At 32.7% G+C, this 20832-nt stretch overlaps 1 pseudogene; it reads right to left on the bottom strand.

Annotated features, from left to right (window-relative positions):
* Positions 1–724: 724 nt before the first annotated feature.
* On the bottom strand, positions 725–16048 carry LOC111993165 (beta-galactosidase 6-like; annotated as a pseudogene).
* Between the last annotated feature and the right edge of the window lie 4784 nt (positions 16049–20832).

Here is a 20832-nt window from a genome sequence, read left to right on the forward strand (position 1 = left end):
GACCTCCGGTTCAAAGGGTTTATTGAAACGGCTTGATAGTCAGTTCACTATAACCCGATTAGATTGGGTAGTCTAGTTCGGATCTAAAAACCTAATAATTACAAATTTTAAACCACTTTTTAAAGTCGAATTTATTTCTACGACATTTAGGAGTTTTAACCAATGCAAAGCGTTAATCAACCTACACCGACATTTCATCAACCTCATTTATGCCATTTTATCCAAAAATAGTTTTCTCTTATAAAAACCCAGTGTGTGGACGCACAAACATAGTTCTCTATCAACTTCACCAATGCACAATCTTTTAAGTTATGAATGTGGTTCATATTCTTTTTAAAGAATATTTCGTGTTGATGGTTCTATAAGTCATAGTTTTTGTGTTGGTCCTCAAAGTGCACCGCTCCTTCACACCTTTATCACCTTCTCCACTTTCAGGTGTCAAAGTGAATAGTGAACTCAACTCTCATTTTAAATTCGGGTGTAGAGATCTATAGCCTATTTTACTTGACACATGGCTGAGAAACCAAAATGTCCTCCAACAACTTGAATGTCATGTCACACTTTTAAGAAATAAGTTATGGACACAATTTTGAACCTTTCCTATTATTCAAATGAATTCAATGTGTTGGGATTTACATCATGAGTTCTACTACTCAGTGTTCTTAGCAAATTTTCTGTTTTCTCTATGAAATTACTGAGGGAAGTGATAACAAGATATATATTCCTATGCATTGGTGATTGACACGGTATTTAAGGAAATCTGAAGAGGGTTGCCACCGGCTTCTTCAAGCAAAACTAAAAGATTTCCAGAAGCTTTAAGGAATGATCTGGGCACATGATACCTAGCAAAACATAAAATAAAATATAAAAAAAAGGAAATTACATATGTAGATTTATATAGGTCTAATGAATGTGTGTGTGCATGTATAGTTCTCTGTTCATCTTGTTTAGTTCTATAAATATGCACTAGCTGAAAAAGAATTATCTTTGCTAAACTTGATTTATAAATTTATACTACATACATTGAAATTATATATGACCCAAAAAAAAAAAAAAAATTTAACAATAGGTTTCAATTTTGTAGACGATGACTAAAATTGTATATGGTATAGGTTTGTGGTAACAATTGGAAGTTGAATCCTACAGCTTGCAATGCATTGCAACAAGTTCAATCATATATATACTCTACCTTGTTTAACTAACAATAAAGTCATAATCCCCATCTTTAGATGTAGAATTAAATGGTTGGTTGTGAAGGACTTTTTTGAGCATGGATGACACCGTGACCTAGGACAAGTGATGACCAAGATGATATTGGAAGAATTCGTATAAGCCAAATGAGGCAAAATTTGCCAAACAGTGCAATTTTTGAAATTTTTAAGTCGGATAGTACGCGTTCAAACTTATTTAGTTAGTTAGACTGTTTTTGAAAGTCGAATTTGGCAAACTCGACTTTGGGCTGGAAAATGAACACTATAATGGCATTTTCTATAAATGCTGTTATAGGCACACAAAAAAAAATGACACTATAGTATTAGTTTTCTAGTCCAAAGTTGAGTTTGTCAAACTCGACTTTCAAAAACAGTCTAACTATCTAAATAACTTTGAACGCGTGCTATTTGGCTTAAAATTTTCGAAAATTGCACTGTTTGGCAAATTTTTCCGCCAAATGACACCTAGATTTATACGTGAGACGACAACAATTTACATAAGTTATCATACAAGACAAAAATATAACAATTTTCTTATATTTTTACTCTTTCTAAATTACCTGTGACCATAAGACCATGGCTACGTAGCCTAAACTTTAACTAAGGCATTTGCTATTTTATGGTTTTGAAGTATTGCAATTATTTCTTACCTTTTGTTTCATTATTTATAAAATACAATAACACCCCCATGAAATTTTAGTTCTTCCTTATAACTCTCTATGGTTTTCATTTTCGCCAAATTAACCCTTGATATTAACTTTCGTTAACTTTTTTGGATAGAAAAATCATGTGACCATATTAAGAGGACTCAGCAATTGATTTGTATCACTGCTCAAGTGATAGTCACATGATTTCATTTTTTTTTATCCATAAAAGCTAACAAAAATTAGTCATAGAGATCAATTTGGCAAATATGAAAATCTCATAGAATTATAAGGAAGAATTGAAACCTCACGGGTGATTTTTGGATTTAGGTTTTCCCCAAATATGTTTTTAGGGAATTCTCTTCTTATGTGTGTATGTACATAAGTTTTTATTTTATCTGTTTTATGTTTATTATTTGCAAATATAAAAATAAAGTGGATAGCTAATGGCTACATACATTATTTGTGATGGTTTGCCTTCGGAGTCATGGAAAGAAATCCAATAGCGACCAATGCTTTGTCCATTAACCCAAGTTTCACCTTTTCCCATTGAACTCAGGTTTAAGGCGACAGGGTCATTTCCCTTGGGTGCATTGAAAAATATCTGCAAAATTATAGATTTGTATGTTTACACACGTAGATACTACACAAGCATATTAAATATTATAGAGTGGAAAACAAATACGCTGATTATAATGTATTCTCACGGATTCTTATAATTTAAGAGATAAAAAAAGACATAAAATGATTAACATTGAAGTGAGGATGATCAGATTTGATCCACGTACCTACTATTTAACTATATGATTTATAAGTATATTAGAAAACTTAAATCAACATTTAGGTGTGTGTATGTAGACTTATGGTGAACGAAAACTTAAAAGGTCAGTTGACACCTTTTAGTGTTTTCAACAAAAACATTTAGGGTTCAACTCTATAATTCCAAATATCAATGTATCAAAAAAATGTTAACTAAAACCTTGCTGCTAAATAGGCACAATTTTTCCTCAAACTAATTTAGATGAGTTTTTTTTCTTTGGTAACCATTCAAATAATCATCCATCTATAATTTACTCATATATATGATATATGTAATTGTCATATGATTTATTTAAATTACTCAATGAGTTATACTAGTAAAATACACAAATGATCATTTGATTGTTAGTAGATGAGATTCCTAAATGGACTTAGAGGAAACATTATCAATAAATTTTATGTATGAATGAATTTAAACCTTTATAATTGCTAGTTGCTACCCTATTTTTCCTGTGTTCTCTACTATTAGTAAAACCATTATTGGATACTTTAGCATTTATATATATATATATATATAAATCTTACATGAGCTTTTGACATTACATCCATAAACTGTACAGTTTACCTTGTACCAAGTAAGTATTTGATTGGTAGAAATTCGATTTTTACTCCAGACTGCATCTCCCAATTTTGTTTCTTTATATATTTTCAATTCCTCTCCAAACCTCTGCCTGTAACTGGTGTCATCCGACTCCTCAGAGGAGTGCTTAGAGTTATGAGCCTTACGCCTTCGTCGTTCATATCGCAATTCCCTCTTCAACTTGTTAATCTCACGCTGCAAATTTCCTTCGCTCTTTACAGGGGAAGCGTGGCCTTTCCCCCGAGAGCGGCTTCTATCCGTATGGGTCGTTCGGGTACTCCCCTCATGATCCCCCCCGTGTTCGTGGTCTATCAACGGATTACTGTGCTGAGAGCCCCTAGACTCTGCCTGGTGCTGATTAGCATCTGCCTGTTGCGGACCCATCAATGGTTGTTGCGGTACTCCCTCTTCCATCGTGAGTATCACACCTGCCCTTCCTTCAACAGATCAAGTTCTTCCCACAGACGGCGCCAATTGTAGGGACTCAATTTGGATTGACCCTGAGTACGAATGGGTTTTCAGCCCAATCAAGCCCAAACAATAAATTTTTAGAGTATGGGTTCAAGAACTAGTACTGTGTGACAGGAAAGGTTCTACTCCTCCAGTAACAAGGGATACTTTTGGTTTATTCCTAAAAAAACTCTCCTCGGCTCTTTTTCAGTCAGTCTCTCTCTCTTCGTTCTTTCTTTTTTCTCCCAGAAGAAGTCCCCCTTACTTCCTTCGTTCCTATGTTTTATACTCCGTTTTCCCCCCGTTTCCATCGTACACGTGTAGTTCTTATCTTGGGAGCTCCTTTCTGTCCCATCCAGTACCTACCGGAACCTTCAACTTAGTGGCCATAAAGCTACTTAGTTACTGTTCAGGTATCACCTCCACATTAATGCGGCCAGACTGTTAGCTGGAAAGCATTTAATGTGGAGGTGATGGCCTTAAAAGATATTTGCTACCTTCCCCGATGCCTCCTTAAGCTATATCCAATTTCCAGTTCAGATACAACTTGGCGGAGTCTCTCCACTAACATGAAAGTTGCATTTACCTCGGACTTTGGTGTCCTCGGACGTGTGTTATGCTGCTGTATATAATATTTACTCGTTCCTCCTATATTACCCATTTGGTAAGAATAAAACTTTTTTAGGCTGTCCTCGGATAACTAAGTGTCCTCGGATTGGGCTATTGGGCCCCGAGTTCACTTCTGAGGATTACTACACCTTTTTAACTAACAGGCTCCACACTTATAATTTAAGAGATTAAAAAAGACATAAAATGATTAACATTGAAGTGAGGATGATCAGATTTGATCTACGTACCTACTATTTAACCATATGATTTATAAGTATATTAGAAAACTTAAATCAACATTTAGGTGTGTGTATGTAGACTTATGGTGAACGAAAACTTAAAAGGTCAGTTGACACCTTTTAGTGTTTTCAACAAAAACATTCAGGGTTCAAATTTCTATAATTCCAAATATCAATGTATCAAAAAAAATGTTAACTAAAACCTTGCTGCTAAATAGGCACAATTTTTCCTCAAACTAATTTAGATGAGTTTTTTTTTTTTTTGGTAACCATTCAAATAATCATCCATCTATAATTTACTCATATATATGATATATGTAATTGTCATATGATTTATTTAAATTACTCAATGAGTTATACTAGTAAAATACACACAAATGATCATTTGATTGTTAGTAGATGAGATTCCTAAATGGACTTAGAGGAAACATTATCAATAAATTTTATGTATGAATGAATTTAAACCTTTATAATTGCTAGTTGCTACCCTATTTTTCCTGTGTTCTCTACTATTAGTAAAACCATTATTGGATACTTTAGCATTTATATATATATATATATATAAATCTTACATGAGCTTTTGACATTACATACATAAACTGTACAGTTTACCTTGTACCAAGTAAGTATTTGATTGGTAGAAATTCGATTTTTACTCCAGACTGCATCTCCCAATTTTATTTCTTTATATATTTTCAATTCCTCTCCAAGTAGTCCAACCTGTAATGATTAATGAATTGAGTTTAAATAATACCAATAAATCATTATCTCAAATTCAATCTTAGCACATTATCCCACAGAACAAATATACTTTTTTTTCTTTTTTCTTTTTTGTAATTAAACATGGTTCAAAAGTATAAATATAGTGGTAGATTAATTCAAGGTAAAAGCACTAACCTTATATCCCCATTCATAGTTTTTAAAGTCATACAACACTTTTTTGTTGCATTGAATTTCCACTGTTGTTAAGCCAGTCACTTTTCTTTCAAGATAAGCTCCCGAATCCTTTACACAAAGCACAAACAATTTTTATTTTTATTTTTTAGAGCTGACATATAAATATAAAATTTAAAGAAATAAAGTGACAAAATCATTACCTGTAGCCCAACCATAACGCTGAGTATAGAAATATTATTCATTCCCTTATTTAACAGAATTGGAATATCCATCGAGAAGCCCTGCCCAAATCTTCCATTTGCTGAACCTGAATACCAAACATAATAGGTGAAGGTAATTAACTAGCTTGAAACTCAAAAATTCTTGAATTTTAATCAAAGGCTTCAATTTTTTTTTTTTTTTTTTAAAACATAGTATACACAAACATATATAATATAATCCAACAATTTTAAAATCTTATATTTCTTGCCTTTCAATCATTAAAAGGAGGATGCTCTGGTTCAACATGTTAGAAGAGATATATATATATATATATATGAAAGTTCAAAATGTGTGTAAAACACCCTTGAACGTTTAGATCCAAAATTACAAAATATCAATTCAAGCTTATTATCAAATAATTAATGTGCGGAACATGAACATAAGTCAAACACAGAATTGATAAATAATTTAAACCAAATATAATCACATCCACAACATAAAATAAATGGCAAAGATAAAGGAAGCGAGATGCAAACACAAGGACAACACTCGATATGTTATCGAAGAGGAAACCAAAGCCCTCGGCGTAAAACCTCTCCGCCATCGTCCAAGCGGTAAATAATTCATTAGAAAATGTTGTTGGGATACATGAACAGCAATAGACCCTCCAAGCCTAATCTACTCAGGTACCTAAGCCTTCCAAACTTCTTGCTCCAACGAAGTTGCGCCAAACCTTTTTCTTTTCTAACTTACCGGATTCCGCTATAAACCATAGCATCAATCAATAATCATTGGTCTCTTTTGAACTGCTTCCCTAAGTACCAAATGAACCTTCTCACAGATGTGGGTGTGATGAGAAAATGATTTGGTCAAGAACCTCTCAAGGATGTATCAATGGAGAGGAAGAAAGTAGAGGAATTTGAAGAGTCTCTTAGTGAAGATTAAGGATGAGGCAATCTTGTTTTTCTCTAGGGTTTCTCTTACAAAATTCTCTTTGGAAGCTCTCTACATTTTGTGGGTATAAGGGTCTATATATAGTGGTGTGTGTTTGGAATAGGAAGAGTCAGTTTTTGCCAAACAGGGCGGGTTGGCGGTTTGGCCTCCCGGCTTGTCCAAGTCGCGAGTTCAAGTCGCGAGGTAACGGCCTGGCCAGCTTAAGACTTTTTTCATGTAGTGCGACAGCTGGCTTGGCTCTTCACCTTCCCGCATGCTTCTCACGTACACAGCATTTGGCAACTTGCAAGCCGTGAGTCAGTCGCAAGTCCTAACCGCAAGTTTCTGCTTCTTTGCACAAAGATTAGCAATTCTTCGCACTCTCTCCACACACTACCCTTACATGAATCCCACCTAAATACAGGGTTATTAAATGCTAAATTACAAGTAAATTGGCATGGAATAAAGCTAACAAGATGGTTGATAAATTTCAACCTTACAATATATATTTATTTATTTGAGGTGAACAAAGAAGTTTGAATTTAAGTAAACTACCTATGAATTATCAAAAAATGAAGTAACCTACCTATGTATATGTTGTTCAAGAAAGCACGCGCAACATGTGCGAGAGATTCAACGTGAAGTATTGGTTTATTGCAAGGCAAATTGTGTTGAAACCTATACTTCAACAGAAAATCAAATCCATTAATTCGTTGTAAATGTCATTAGGTTGATGCAAAGAAGAGAATGCATGAATATGAGAGATGAATTTACCTAAGAGTATACCAAAGATAATCATATTTGTCTTTGGTTGTACTTGTTTGCTCAAGTAATCTCTTTGATTTAAGTGATGTATCTCTGAAGTTCACGATTACATCATTAAATTCTTTCCAGCTATTAGCTGAACCAAAAGTTTGTACTGGTGTTATGATTCTGTTATTATACTTTTTGCTCACCTATTCAATATAAGAAAAACATGGAACTTAAGCTCGCCATCAAAATAAAGGTAAAAAAAAAAAAAAATCTATACTTTATATATGTCAAATGACTGTAAACTCGTAAGACATCAATTAAATTCTAAACAACATAAATTATACAAGTATTGGACTTGTCAAAACATGAATTTGAGGCCTAAAGCATAATTGAAATATATATATATATATATATACACACACACATACACTTTTCATATGCCAACTTATTGTAAACTTGCAAGATAGTGATTAAATTCTAAACAACAAATTTCCTACAATAGATTATATATACAAATATTGGTCTTGTCAAAACAAGAATTTGAGGCATATTTGAATATAAATGTATTTTTTCAAAATTTAAAACAAAAGTTTGCTAGAAATTTGTTAAAAAATTAAGTTTAGGATTTGTAATTAATTAGTAAAATGTTATGAGCTCAAAACTATAGTTATTGCTCTGCCCAATGGGTCAACAATTTGGTATTTCTTGTCCTAACAGTTAGAATGCAGGATTACAGATATGTAGAATTGAATTACCTGTGCCGTATTGAAAGTAATTTTTCTACAGTCTGGAAGAATACTGATCGACTTTGGAAGCAATTTGAATGAAATATTTCGAAATTGGACAATAGCATTATTATGTGTATCATTGTTTATCAGAAATGCCGCACAGTCTTCTTTCTTTCCTTCGAAAACAATGGCCTATTAATTAAAAGAAAGAAACAAAATAATTGTTAATATAATATTATATTGTAAGTTTCATCTTTAAGTACATTCAGTGACATGAGAAAACATAATAAGAATTTTGGCACATTACCTCTTGCTTTTCACCTAAAGAAAAACTTCTTCGTACTCCATGTAGTAAAGTTGTAGAGCACAATTTAATTGTAGCATGCAACTCCTTAAGATGCCCCCACTTAGGTTGCCTTATGAGTCCTAAAATTATTAAAAGTATTAATTATTTTACCCATTATTTAAGAAGCATAGGAACTTATGCTACTCACCATATTCATCTAGAGGGGCTTGATCATAATAGGCTGTTATGATATATGCAGAGCTTGTTCTCCCAAAATTTGTTCCACCATGGTACTAGATATATATATGGAGTGCCATATTAGACGTGATATATATGATTAGGGTTATTAAGTTTGTATAAGTGAAAATAAAATAAAATATATTCGGATGGAAATGTAATTGCACTAGTTAATGCACATTATAATTAAAATACCATACCATGTAATAATTTACATAGCTTCCATTTCTTGCAATAAAAAGTGCTACATGAAATGCAATGTTTTCTGCAGACCTTGGGTATGGCTTCGTACCATGTTAGAAACTGAAAGAATATGGACAGTCACCCAATGTGAGCATGTCCCTCTATTTGCCTCAATCAGATTGTAACACCCAAGAGTTAAAAAGTAATTATTGGACTGTTACTCTATCCCACTAAGTCCACTATCCCACTCAATATTAATGGAGTGGTGTGTATATAAACACCAAGAATGGTACCCATTAGAGTGTGGACGAATTCTGCATTTCTCATAGTGTTTATTGAGTGTTGTGAGACTTTTAGGTTGTGGGTTATGTTTGCATCACTCTAGTAGTGTGCAACACCGTCGGAGGAACGTTTTTGGTTCGTGGATTGCTCAAACTGGAATTCAAAACGTGTTTGGATAGCTGGTCTGTGTGGAGGCTGACTCTAGACAACGTAGAACAATCTCAAAGCTCCTGTGCGATCATCGGCTTAAGCCAAGAGAGGTATGCCGAAAAACCGATTGTTTATATATCCGCTGCTATTCTCTAATTCTTACATACCATATACTTGATAGCTTCAAAAGAAGTTTAATTAAAGTTAGTTGACTCTTTAAGTGACTAAGAATCATTGTTTTTGACTAATTCAGTTAATTTATGTAGCAGAAGTTTTCTATTACGATATTATAAAAAAAGGGAAGGGGCTTGGAAATCATTAACTTAGATTCATCTTGGAAAGCATGATGCCATATATATATACTCTCTTGCTAACTAGTACCAAGCAACCATTTCAACTGTCATTGCCTCCATAGTTCCAAACTTTTAAAGCTAGCCATTAGTTTCTTATAGAATACTATTCTTTAAAGTGAATGGAATGTAACATTTACTTAAATTCCTTGCCCTTAGATAAAAAATAAAAAAGAAGAACAATGCAAGGATTTGATCATACTAAGATGTCCAATTTTCTGTCCATAGTGATGGCTTGTTTGGTGAATTGGGTCCTCGAAATGTTTCTCCACATGTCAACCCATTGCATGTACTAATCTGCATGTTTATTTATTTTTAAATGGAAATACAAAACATGGTCCAAAATGCATCAGTGTGCAATCTTAAAATTTAACAAAGAAATCATTTTAAAATTAGCAGGTTAGATTCCTATATATGTAAACTAGTACTGACCACTGGATCAGGAGCATCAGTTTGCTTGCACATCACCCATGGTACACCAGTTTTGAGCCCAACCGCCATTTTAGCTGCCCAACGAACATAAGGGGGTCCTTTTCCGTGGAATGCAGCTTCAATGTTTTGATATTCATTCTCAATCTATACCAACATTAACATATTTCATGTGAGAAATTATATGCAATAAAGAATTTATTACAAATTCACTGGTAAGAGAAGGTATAGTACCTGTGACAGAATGATGGGACCTCCTTGCGAGGCATATAAATCCTCTGACTTCATCAAGTTCACTATTTTTGTGGTAAAATTTTGCATGTAGAACTACAAGATGGAATAACCAACAAAAACGAAATCATTTTAATTTTCAAGTACCAGTATATCAAATCAATGCACTTTGTATACGAACTTTGGCATGACATCAAAAGCAAGAATTTGGAAAATTTTTAGACCTTAAAGTAATCTTATAGCCTTGCTATTTGGAGGGGAAAAAAAAAAAGGTAAAATTTAGATGCAATTTCTTAGGTAGAATATATTAGATTTTCCAATTAAATGTTTGTACTTTTCTTTTATAAAAACATTGTTTGTATTTTATTGATCAAGATAATGTGTAAATTTAATTGAAAAACTTAACATACCACATTTAAGTATTTTTCCTTGAAAGAATTAAGTCATATTGAGTGGGGGAAATTGTCCCACAGAAAGTAGGAAAACAATTCAATCCTATCACTTATGTATATAATTCAAGAGAATTAAAATTTTTTTTTTTTAATCAAGCTACTAGATTATCCTACTAATCACCCATTGTGAATATGTGAGAGAGAGAGAGAGAGAGAGAGAGAGAGAGAGAGAGAGAGAGAGGTATACCTTAAACGGCTCATTGTCTGATCGATAAACAATGCTAGGACATCATGCAACCAAAACGGAAACCCCCTACAACCGAAACACTCTTAAAATAAAAAGATGAATTCAATACTCATGACTCTTGAGTCAAATATAACTCATTTTAAGATGATAACAACAACAAACAGATTTTTGAAAATTAAAATTGATAGTATCATATGGAAATTTATTGGGCATACAAAGGTAACTTAGAATTAAAAAAAAAAAAAAAAAAGTACATATCATTTGTAAATTTCAACGAGATTTAAGAATGAAAGAAGTCCATAAATGATAAAGAGGAGACATACTTCTAACGCTTTCATAAAAAAAAATAAAAATTAAAAAAAAATTAAATTTAATCATTTAACTATAATTCTGATAATAAAAAATATATTTTCTATGTAAAAATTGCTATTATAGCCTAAAAATATTTTTCAATACCAATAAGACTTCCCTAATATTTTCTTCTCAATTTAATTCAACCACGCATCCAAGAATAAATTTATCTTATATTTCATTTATCCTGCTCTTTAAATATTTTATAATTCCCGAATTAATATATTAGTTGTTAAAAAAATTAGAAAAAAAAAGAGAGTAAATGTTAAAAATTAAAATTTAAAAAAAAAAAGTTTAAAAGTAAAAGGTTTGAAATTTTCAATAATTGTTAAAATTTTGTAAAATAAATGTTGACCTATTGGTGCACTAAAGTTTTTTTTATTAATGACTTGAATTAAATAATTTTAAATTATAGGTGTAAACAAAATTTTAAAAGAAAAAGATTAGTGATATATTGAAAATAAGGACAATTATGGTGTAAAAATATTTACTATGATGTGGTTTACTTGTTTGGAAATTCATATTTAGAAGTAGGATAAAATTTAGCTACAAAATTAGTTGTAACATTAGGCTATAACTTTACTCAATATCTTTTTATTAGAGGTAAATTTTAATAAATTCACCATTAGATTACATCTTCTTATAATATATTCCATGTTTGCAATTTTTTTTAGAAAATTAAAGATCAATTGTTATGTCATAAATAAATTGTTTAAATTATAAGTTTTGGTAGTTTAAAATTATAAATAAAATATAAACTTATAGATCATATAATAAATAATATCCAATTGATATAAAATTTGACATGTGTATTAAGAGCGTAAAGAATATACAAATCAACAGTTCGATTTTCAAAATATGTAGTAATATTTATTTTTGTTAGGTTCTAAGGTCTTAGGATTTTATGTATTTAGAACTCTAATTTGTAATGTTGGCAAGCCATGATCAAAACATTGTATTTAGTCTTATTTAGACTTGCTCAAAGTTGGTTTAATCTTGTAAAGTTGGAATCGAGTGGCTGCAGAAGTACTTGGGACTTTCGGCCTGGCTCGATCGATCGAAGAATAGACTCGATAGCTGATTGAGGAATTCAAGAAAGAAGTAGTCCGTGGATTCGGAGCCTGCGCGTGGTCGTGTCAGGAAGTTCTACTGGTGGGTAGCATTAGGAAGTCGAGCGGGGAGCTTGTAGTCATTTTGTATGAACTTCAATTCTTTTATAGTGAATTCAGGTTAGCCTTGAGGATCGGTGGGTCAAATCCTCCCCAGGTTTTTACCGTGTGGTTTCCTGGGTGATCATATCTTGTGTTATTTATTTTCCGCTGCTTTATATTCTTGATATGATTGTTTGGATTGTTTTAACCTAGAATTGCTTAATTTGACTAAGTAACAACTTGGCTAATTAATCTAGGCTACGCAATCTGGTTGTTTAAGGGGTCTAAATTTCCTGACAATTTTATTGAGTAAGATTCTAGTCTCAGGTTATAATCAATTTTATAGTCAAATTTTGTCCTTAGAAATGAACCTTAATGTTCTTGTAATTGGTCTTTGTTATGATGATGAACTAATAATAAAAATTTAGTTAGCAAAGAAAAATAACAATAGTTTGTTTTATTTTTTTAGATAGCAATAATTTGTTTAAATCTTATATATTGTTGATTATAGATACGTACCCATAATTCCATTCACTCTCAGTGAAAGGTCCAATCCTAAGGCAAACATACATCCCTTGCGCCTGGATGTTCTTGATGAATCGCACCAAGTCATATCTTCCTTTGAAGTCATACTATGCAACACAAAATGCCAACATAAGAGAGAGAGATATAAGAATATGAGCTTTATGACATTCAATATTTATAATATTAAAACCGAATCATGAAATGAATCAATTTCAAATGTAGAGGATTCTAATATGAGAGAAGAGAAAAGGGTTTAACCTGACCAGGTTGGGGTTCGTGAAGGTTCCAAAATACATAGGTTTGAATAACATCCAATCCTCCTTTCTTGGCTTTAGCTATTAAAGATGGCCACATCTGCTCCAAAATTATATAATCTTCCTTCTTAGATAATCCTCAGGTTTAGTCATGATTTAAAAAACCGTTTGTATATATATATATATAAAAGGTGTAGGAGGGATCCAAGGGAATGACCAAAGGTCGATTCCCTACCTTGACTTGACCATAGTAGGATTAGTATGTCTAAGATTATAGTCACATATGTAGTTTATAATTTTCCCATGGACTTCATAAGTTAGCAAAAGAATTTGCTATCATTTTATAGTTACATTCCCTATAGTTACCCTTTTATCCAAAATTAATAGAACAAAATTATAACACTACTCCCCCTCTACCCATGACCATATAAGTTGCATTTTTCTTTTTCTTTTTCTTTTTTTCTCTCACCAACATCTGATTATATAAGGAACTTCAATAAACACAACAACCGTGAAACAAGGAAAAAGAATTATAAGTGAAATGTTTGTAAATACTCTTGTTGTCAAAAGCCTTGTAAATTAATTAGTTGACACTTTTTAGTATTTTTTAATAAAAACATCTAAGGTTCAAATCGTAATACCCTAAATATTTATAAATCAAACAAGTAGAGAAAGGAAAGTGCTCGTGCAATCAGTGATGCAGTAGGAGACAAATGATCTGCTCGGGCTATATTTCATGTGGACTATTCCAAAGAAAATGGTTGCAAAGCAGCATTATTTCATTTATTTGTTAAAAGGGAGAAAATTGTTATTAAAGAGGGAACTAGTTGGTTCGGAAGAATATATTTTTCTTTCCAGCACTGGGAATCTTTAAAGGTAATTATGAAGATTAAAAGAAAAGAAAAGAAAAGAAAAAGGCCACAAATAATTTGTCATCTTCTTGATGCTGGCCGGCCACCATACTTAAGCAGAAAATGAAAATTGTGTGATCTCAGTTTCGCAAGAAACGTGTTTTGCTTCACAGCACACTTTCTTTATTTTTTATCTTTACGATACATGGTCATGCCTTTCTGGTTCAACTACTTTTTTTTTTTTTTTGGTAAATTGCAAATTACACCCTTAAAGTGTGCGGGTATTTGAATTTTGTACCCTGAAATTTTAGAGTTTGGATTTTACCTCTTGAAATTTGAGAGTGTTTAAATTTTACACCCTAAATTTTAGAGTGTCTGGATTTTGCGCCTTAAAGTTTGGGAGTGTTTGAATTTTACACTTTCAAGTTTCTGAATTTGGGGTATAAAATCCAAACACCCCAAACTTTAAGGGATAAAATCTAAATTTTGAAACGTTAGGATATAAAATCTAAATACCTCCAAACTTTAAGAAGTAAAATTCATATTCTGAAATTTCAAGGCGTAAAATCCAAACACTCTCAAACTTTAAGGGTGTAATTGGTAATTTACTTTTTTTTTTTTTTTTTAAGATTTCAAAGTTTTAAGATGATTGAGATGTAATTTTTATTGATATATTTTCATATGCATTACATAGAATCTAAATTGTACCTTAATTAAATTTTAAAAATTCTATCACAGTTAAATTTCCATTAATTGAGATATAATGCACAAGTTACACTAATCCAACTAATTATTCAATATTAAGTGTTTGTTTGGAAATAACATATCTAACTTTTTACTAAAAATTTTGTTATTAAAAGTACTGTAAATAAGAGGTAAAAACTAAATAAAATAAATAGGAAACTCACATGAGACCTACAAATAGTAGGGAAGAAAAAAGCAATAAACTAGCTTATAATCGAAATCCAAACGCACACTAAGTAATACTAAGGATACTATGAATTTTAGAATATAAGTATTAAGAACTAATATGTCACTAATCACAAAAACAAAAACAAAAGAAATAAAAACAAGTCTTATATTCATTTGTTATGGTGTTAAAAGTCCACAAATCATATTTATTACCAGATTTGTAATAAAATTTATAGAAACTTTAGCATTTTCCATTCAATACTTTTTCCTCTCACATAATGATAATTATATGGACATTTACCACCGTATACCCTTGGTGCGATGGTCACTCCACAAATATAAGTGCTTGTGGAGTGTAGGGGATAGACCAGAGTTCAAGTCTCTAGAAATGAGCTTCATGCATATATATACATTTATATTAAGTTAGAGTAAAATTTCTATTTTGTAAAAAATAATAAATAAATAAATAACTATATGGACATTTGTTATTTGACAAATTTTTTAAGAAAAATTTGATACTACTTTTAGGGGAATATAAAAAACTATTAAAAAAATCAGTTTTTTTATCCAATAAAAAATTTCTAATATATATACATAGTATACACACACACACTCAAAGATAGAACTAGATAATCAGTTGGGTCCCTCTTAAACGTACAGCTTCCTAGCTAGTCATTAGCCCGGATTAAATATTATATTTGGCAATTCCTAAGAGAAAACCCACCATTTTCAGCCACATAATTAGCCAAACTTAGTTAGTTTGTTAGTTTTTTTTATCACATAATTAGGCTAATTAGGCAAGTTTTAACACATCGAAATGAGAAAGTTTCGTTTCTTAGAAGAAAAAAAAAAATAGAAAGTTTCCCCCAGAGAAGGAACGTTTAGAGCAAATGCCACAATTTTTTCTTTTGTCAGTCAAAGATATATTTTTGATGGATTATCCATCAGAAGAATAGGGAAAATAATTTTGATGAATGTCATTTACCTGAGGAGTGCTACGAGGATAGTGAATTGAACCCGAAAATAGAATTTTTCTCTTCCCATTGATGATGAGAGATCTTCCATCATATGTGACTCCTTTAGCGTGGCCGCCACCTACTTCCATCATTATGACCACCGCAAGCCCCCAATACAGTCTCCACCACCATCCCATCTCAACTCCAACCTGCTTTGCTGCTCTCTCTCTCTCTCTCTCTCTCTCTCTCTTTCTCTCTCTCTCTCTCTCTCTCTCTAGGTTGCTATTTAGAGAAATTGGGACGTTAAGGAAAAATGAGAAGCACGATTATTTGTACTTAAAAGAGTTGGTTAGCTTATGGATAAATGTGAGTGGGATATTAGGGTCAAATGTGCTATTCTAGTATTCTTTCACTGTTAGTCTATCTGTATCCATTTTTATCAAGGAAAATATGGTGATAGGCCAAGAATGTAATAACCCCTTGTGATGAATTTATTGATTAATTAGTCAAGTTTATTAATTAATCAAATTAACATACAAAATGTGTGTCAGCACAAACAAATCACCAAATAACTAAGTATGCAGCAGAAATTAAATTGACATGGTGATTTATTTACAAATGGGAAAAACTTATACGGCAAAAACCTCATCGGGTGATTTTAAGGTCACCACTCCTGAGAATCCACTATTATCAAAATAAGCAATTACAAGTAAAGGAATCACAGTATCTTATATCAATTTACAGTTGAACCCTTATCCCAATACCCAATTGGACCTGCTCTGTGGTGACAATCTCTCATTTTCAATGAACGGCTCCCAATATGTGACTAACCAATTATGCAAATCCCAATACGCGATTTGATCACCAACTTAAGAAGGATGTTGGCAACAAAGTTCTTTTGTTCATCACACAATAAAGATCATGAAGTTGTTTGGTTACAAAACCCTATGGTGTACAAACACAGCAGCTTCTTGAAGAGAAAGAAGAACTAGGGCAAACTAGGTTTCCGGTCAGACTTTTCTTCACTTGTGAAATTGTGCTCTTATGCAACTATGCGTAACCTTTTACGACCCTTAAAATAATCTTTATATATGTTTAGAGTTATAAAAAAAGGAAGCCTAAACACATACTCATGAATTGAATGAAAAACAGCTCTGAAAAACTGAGTTTCATAAACCTCGATAAATAGTCATCTATCGAGCTAGCTGTCAAGGCACGGGCTTCAGCAGCTTTTAAACTTCGATAGATGCTAGCTGTCGAGTTTTCATAAACAACATTTTTTCACTTGATTCTTGGACAGACTTGCATTACTTTAACACTTGAACTTGAAATATTAAACACATCCTAAATCTACCCAATTACAAGTAAAGTGCATTTTGTCAAAGGATTAGCCAATTACATAAAATGTTGACATATGTCTTAACATTGAATCACATATATTCCAACAATCTCCCCCTTTGGCAATCCGTGACAAAACCACAATAAACAAATGAGATATAAGAAAAGTCATAAATCACTCAACTCATATTCACTTGTTGAATACAATAAAATCTATCCTAACACAAATTCTTGAAAAACTTTGCAAGAAAATAGTTTATAGCAAGTAGACTTTGACAACTTGTATTTCTGAAACACTTTAAACAAAACTCATCACAACATCTTAATATGAAGCAGAAATAAAATATTACATACAATATATAAGAAACATGTGTATAAAGATAGAAAAAAAAAAAAAAAAAAATAGCTGATTGAGGAATTCAAGAAAGAAGTAGTCCGTGGATTCGGAGCCTGCGCGTGGTCGTGTCAGGAAGTTCTACTGGTGGGTAGCATTAGGAAGTCGAGCGGGGAGCTTGTAGTCATTTTGTATGAACTTCAATTCTTTTATAGTGAATTCAGGTTAGCCTTGAGGATCGGTGGGTCAAATCCTCCCCAGGTTTTTACCGTGTGGTTTCCTGGGTGATCATATCTTGTGTTATTTATTTTCCGCTGCTTTATATTCTTGATATGATTGTTTGGATTGTTTTAACCTAGAATTGCTTAATTTGACTAAGTAACAACTTGGCTAATTAATCTAGGCTACGCAATCTGGTTGTTTAAGGGGTCTAAATTTCCTGACAATTTTATTGAGTAAGATTCTAGTCTCAGGTTATAATCAATTTTATAGTCAAATTTTGTCCTTAGAAATGAACCTTAATGTTCTTGTAATTGGTCTTTGTTATGATGATGAACTAATAATAAAAATTTAGTTAGCAAAGAAAAATAACAATAGTTTGTTTTATTTTTTTAGATAGCAATAATTTGTTTAAATCTTATATATTGTTGATTATAGATACGTACCCATAATTCCATTCACTCTCAGTGAAAGGTCCAATCCTAAGGCAAACATACATCCCTTGCGCCTGGATGTTCTTGATGAATCGCACCAAGTCATATCTTCCTTTGAAGTCATACTATGCAACACAAAATGCCAACATAAGAGAGAGAGATATAAGAATATGAGCTTTATGACATTCAATATTTATAATATTAAAACCGAATCATGAAATGAATCAATTTCAAATGTAGAGGATTCTAATATGAGAGAAGAGAAAAGGGTTTAACCTGACCAGGTTGGGGTTCGTGAAGGTTCCAAAATACATAGGTTTGAATAACATCCAATCCTCCTTTCTTGGCTTTAGCTATTAAAGATGGCCACATCTGCTCCAAAATTATATAATCTTCCTTCTTAGATAATCCTCAAGTTTAGTCATGATTTAAAAAACCGTTTGTATATATATATATATAAAAGGTGTAGGAGGGATCCAAGGGAATGACCAAAGGTCGATTCCCTACCTTGACTTGACCATAGTAGGATTAGTATGTCTAAGATTATAGTCACATATGTAGTTTATAATTTTCCCATGGACTTCATAAGTTAGCAAAAGAATTTGCTATCATTTTATAGTTACATTCCCTATAGTTACCCTTTTATCCAAAATTAATAGAACAAAATTATAACACTACTCCCCCTCTACCCATGACCATATAAGTTGCATTTTTCTTTTTCTTTTTCTTTTTTTCTCTCACCAACATCTGAGTACATAAGGAACTTCAATAAACACAACAACCGTGAAACAAGGAAAAAGAATTATAAGTGAAATGTTTGTAAATACTCTTGCTGTCAAAAGCCTTGTAAATTAATTAATTGACACTTTTTAGTATTTTTCAATAAAAACATCTAAGGTTCAAATCGTAATACCCTAAATATTTATAAATCAAACAAGTAGAGAAAGGAAAGTGCTTATGCAATCAGTGATGCAGTAGGAGACAAATGATCTGCTCGGGCTATATTTCATGTGGACTATTCCAAAGAAAATGGTTGCAAAGCAGCATTATTTAATTTATTTGTTAAAAGGGAGAAAATTGTTATTGAAGAGGGAACTAGTAGGTTCGGAAGAATATATTTTTCTTTCCAGCAGTGGGAATCTTTAAAGGTAATTGTAGAGAAGGAAAATTCCCGACCTATCACAAGCTGACACGTCACACTACTAAGTCCACAAAATGCAGCCAATTACAAAGCGCCACATGCTGCTGCTAGGTTTTACAATTACTATTCAAAAGCCAACAGAAATTCGCCAAGTGTCATACAAGAACCAATCATGCATAAGCTCGTGCAAGCGATGATATAAGCAACCTCGCACGTGTAAGCGATGACACAATCAAGCCAGCACGTGTAAGCGATGACATAAGCAGACCAATCAGACTGTGACATGTGTCACCAATCAGACTCCGCCACGTGTCGCTTACCTACCCCAAAACTCCTATAAATAGAAGCCTTCCTGAGACATTTAGGAGGACACCAAATCATTTGAAGCACTCAGAAGTCTAGAAGCTCTGCCGGAACCAAGCTCTAAAGCCGCCAAGAACTTCAAGAACTTCAACTTCGAATACGAAGAACATTCGAAGAGAAATCATCCAAATCATTCGCCTAGATCCAAAAGTTTGCGGGAATCAAGCCTAAAGTGTCCGAAAACATCAACAAATCACAAATCAGTGAAGCTTTACGGATTCAAGCCTCTAAAGCCCCGAAGAACTTCCACCACAAATCCAAGAACACGAAGAACACAAAGAACGTGAAGAACAAAGGATTTCTAACAAGCTCATAGCCAGAGATTCATTGTAATTCCGTTTTAGCAATCTTCGATCCATCCCTCAACCAAATTGAAGGATATTTTGTGTTCAAGTCACAATCACATTACCACAAATCTAAATCAATAAGTCTTGCAAGGAGATCGAATCAGAGGATAACTCTTTTGTAATCACAGAGAATTGTACCACATATATTCAATACAAATTTGCATTTGTACAACTATTTTACTTGTTTGATTTATTTCGAACTAGAAATTTAGTCGTCTACATATTCTGGCATGCCCAGTGGGACATCTCTGCCTCTCATCTCATTCTTCTTCAAAGAAAGAAATCTTCATCATCTTGCTACCAGCTCAAATGGCCTCTAGCAAGAACATCCAAGCCTCAATAGCTACTTCAACTAAACTTGGTACGGCTACCACCAACAACTACATTGGTGCAATCAATTGTAGCCAACCTAAAGCTCATAATCAACTTCAATCTCAATCAACCAAGGAAGCCAAGGTCCAGACAATCATCTCCTTAGACCCTCTTGCAAGAAACAATGTCATCAACAAGGACGTCTCTACCTTGGAACACCTCAAGTATGGGGGCAAATCCCCTTCTTCCTTCATAAGAAGTTGGTCACACGATCTTTCTCCCATCAAAGGGAACCTAAAAAATGAGATTTCATGTGCTCACTTCAATTCACTTCCTTCTCCATCATCTTGGGAAGTTGTGTTAGTCATGATGACTAACACCTCTACAATGGAAGAAAAGATGGTTAAAATGGAACAAAGGGTCGTCCTTCTCACAAAAGCACTTGAAGATAAGGACCTCCAAATTGCAACTTTAATGAACAAACTCGAAGTAC

Source organism: Quercus suber, unplaced genomic scaffold, assembly GCF_002906115.3.
Source record: "Quercus suber isolate HL8 unplaced genomic scaffold, Cork oak 2.0 scaffold_262, whole genome shotgun sequence".
NCBI classification, from domain to species: Eukaryota; Viridiplantae; Streptophyta; class Magnoliopsida; order Fagales; family Fagaceae; genus Quercus; species Quercus suber.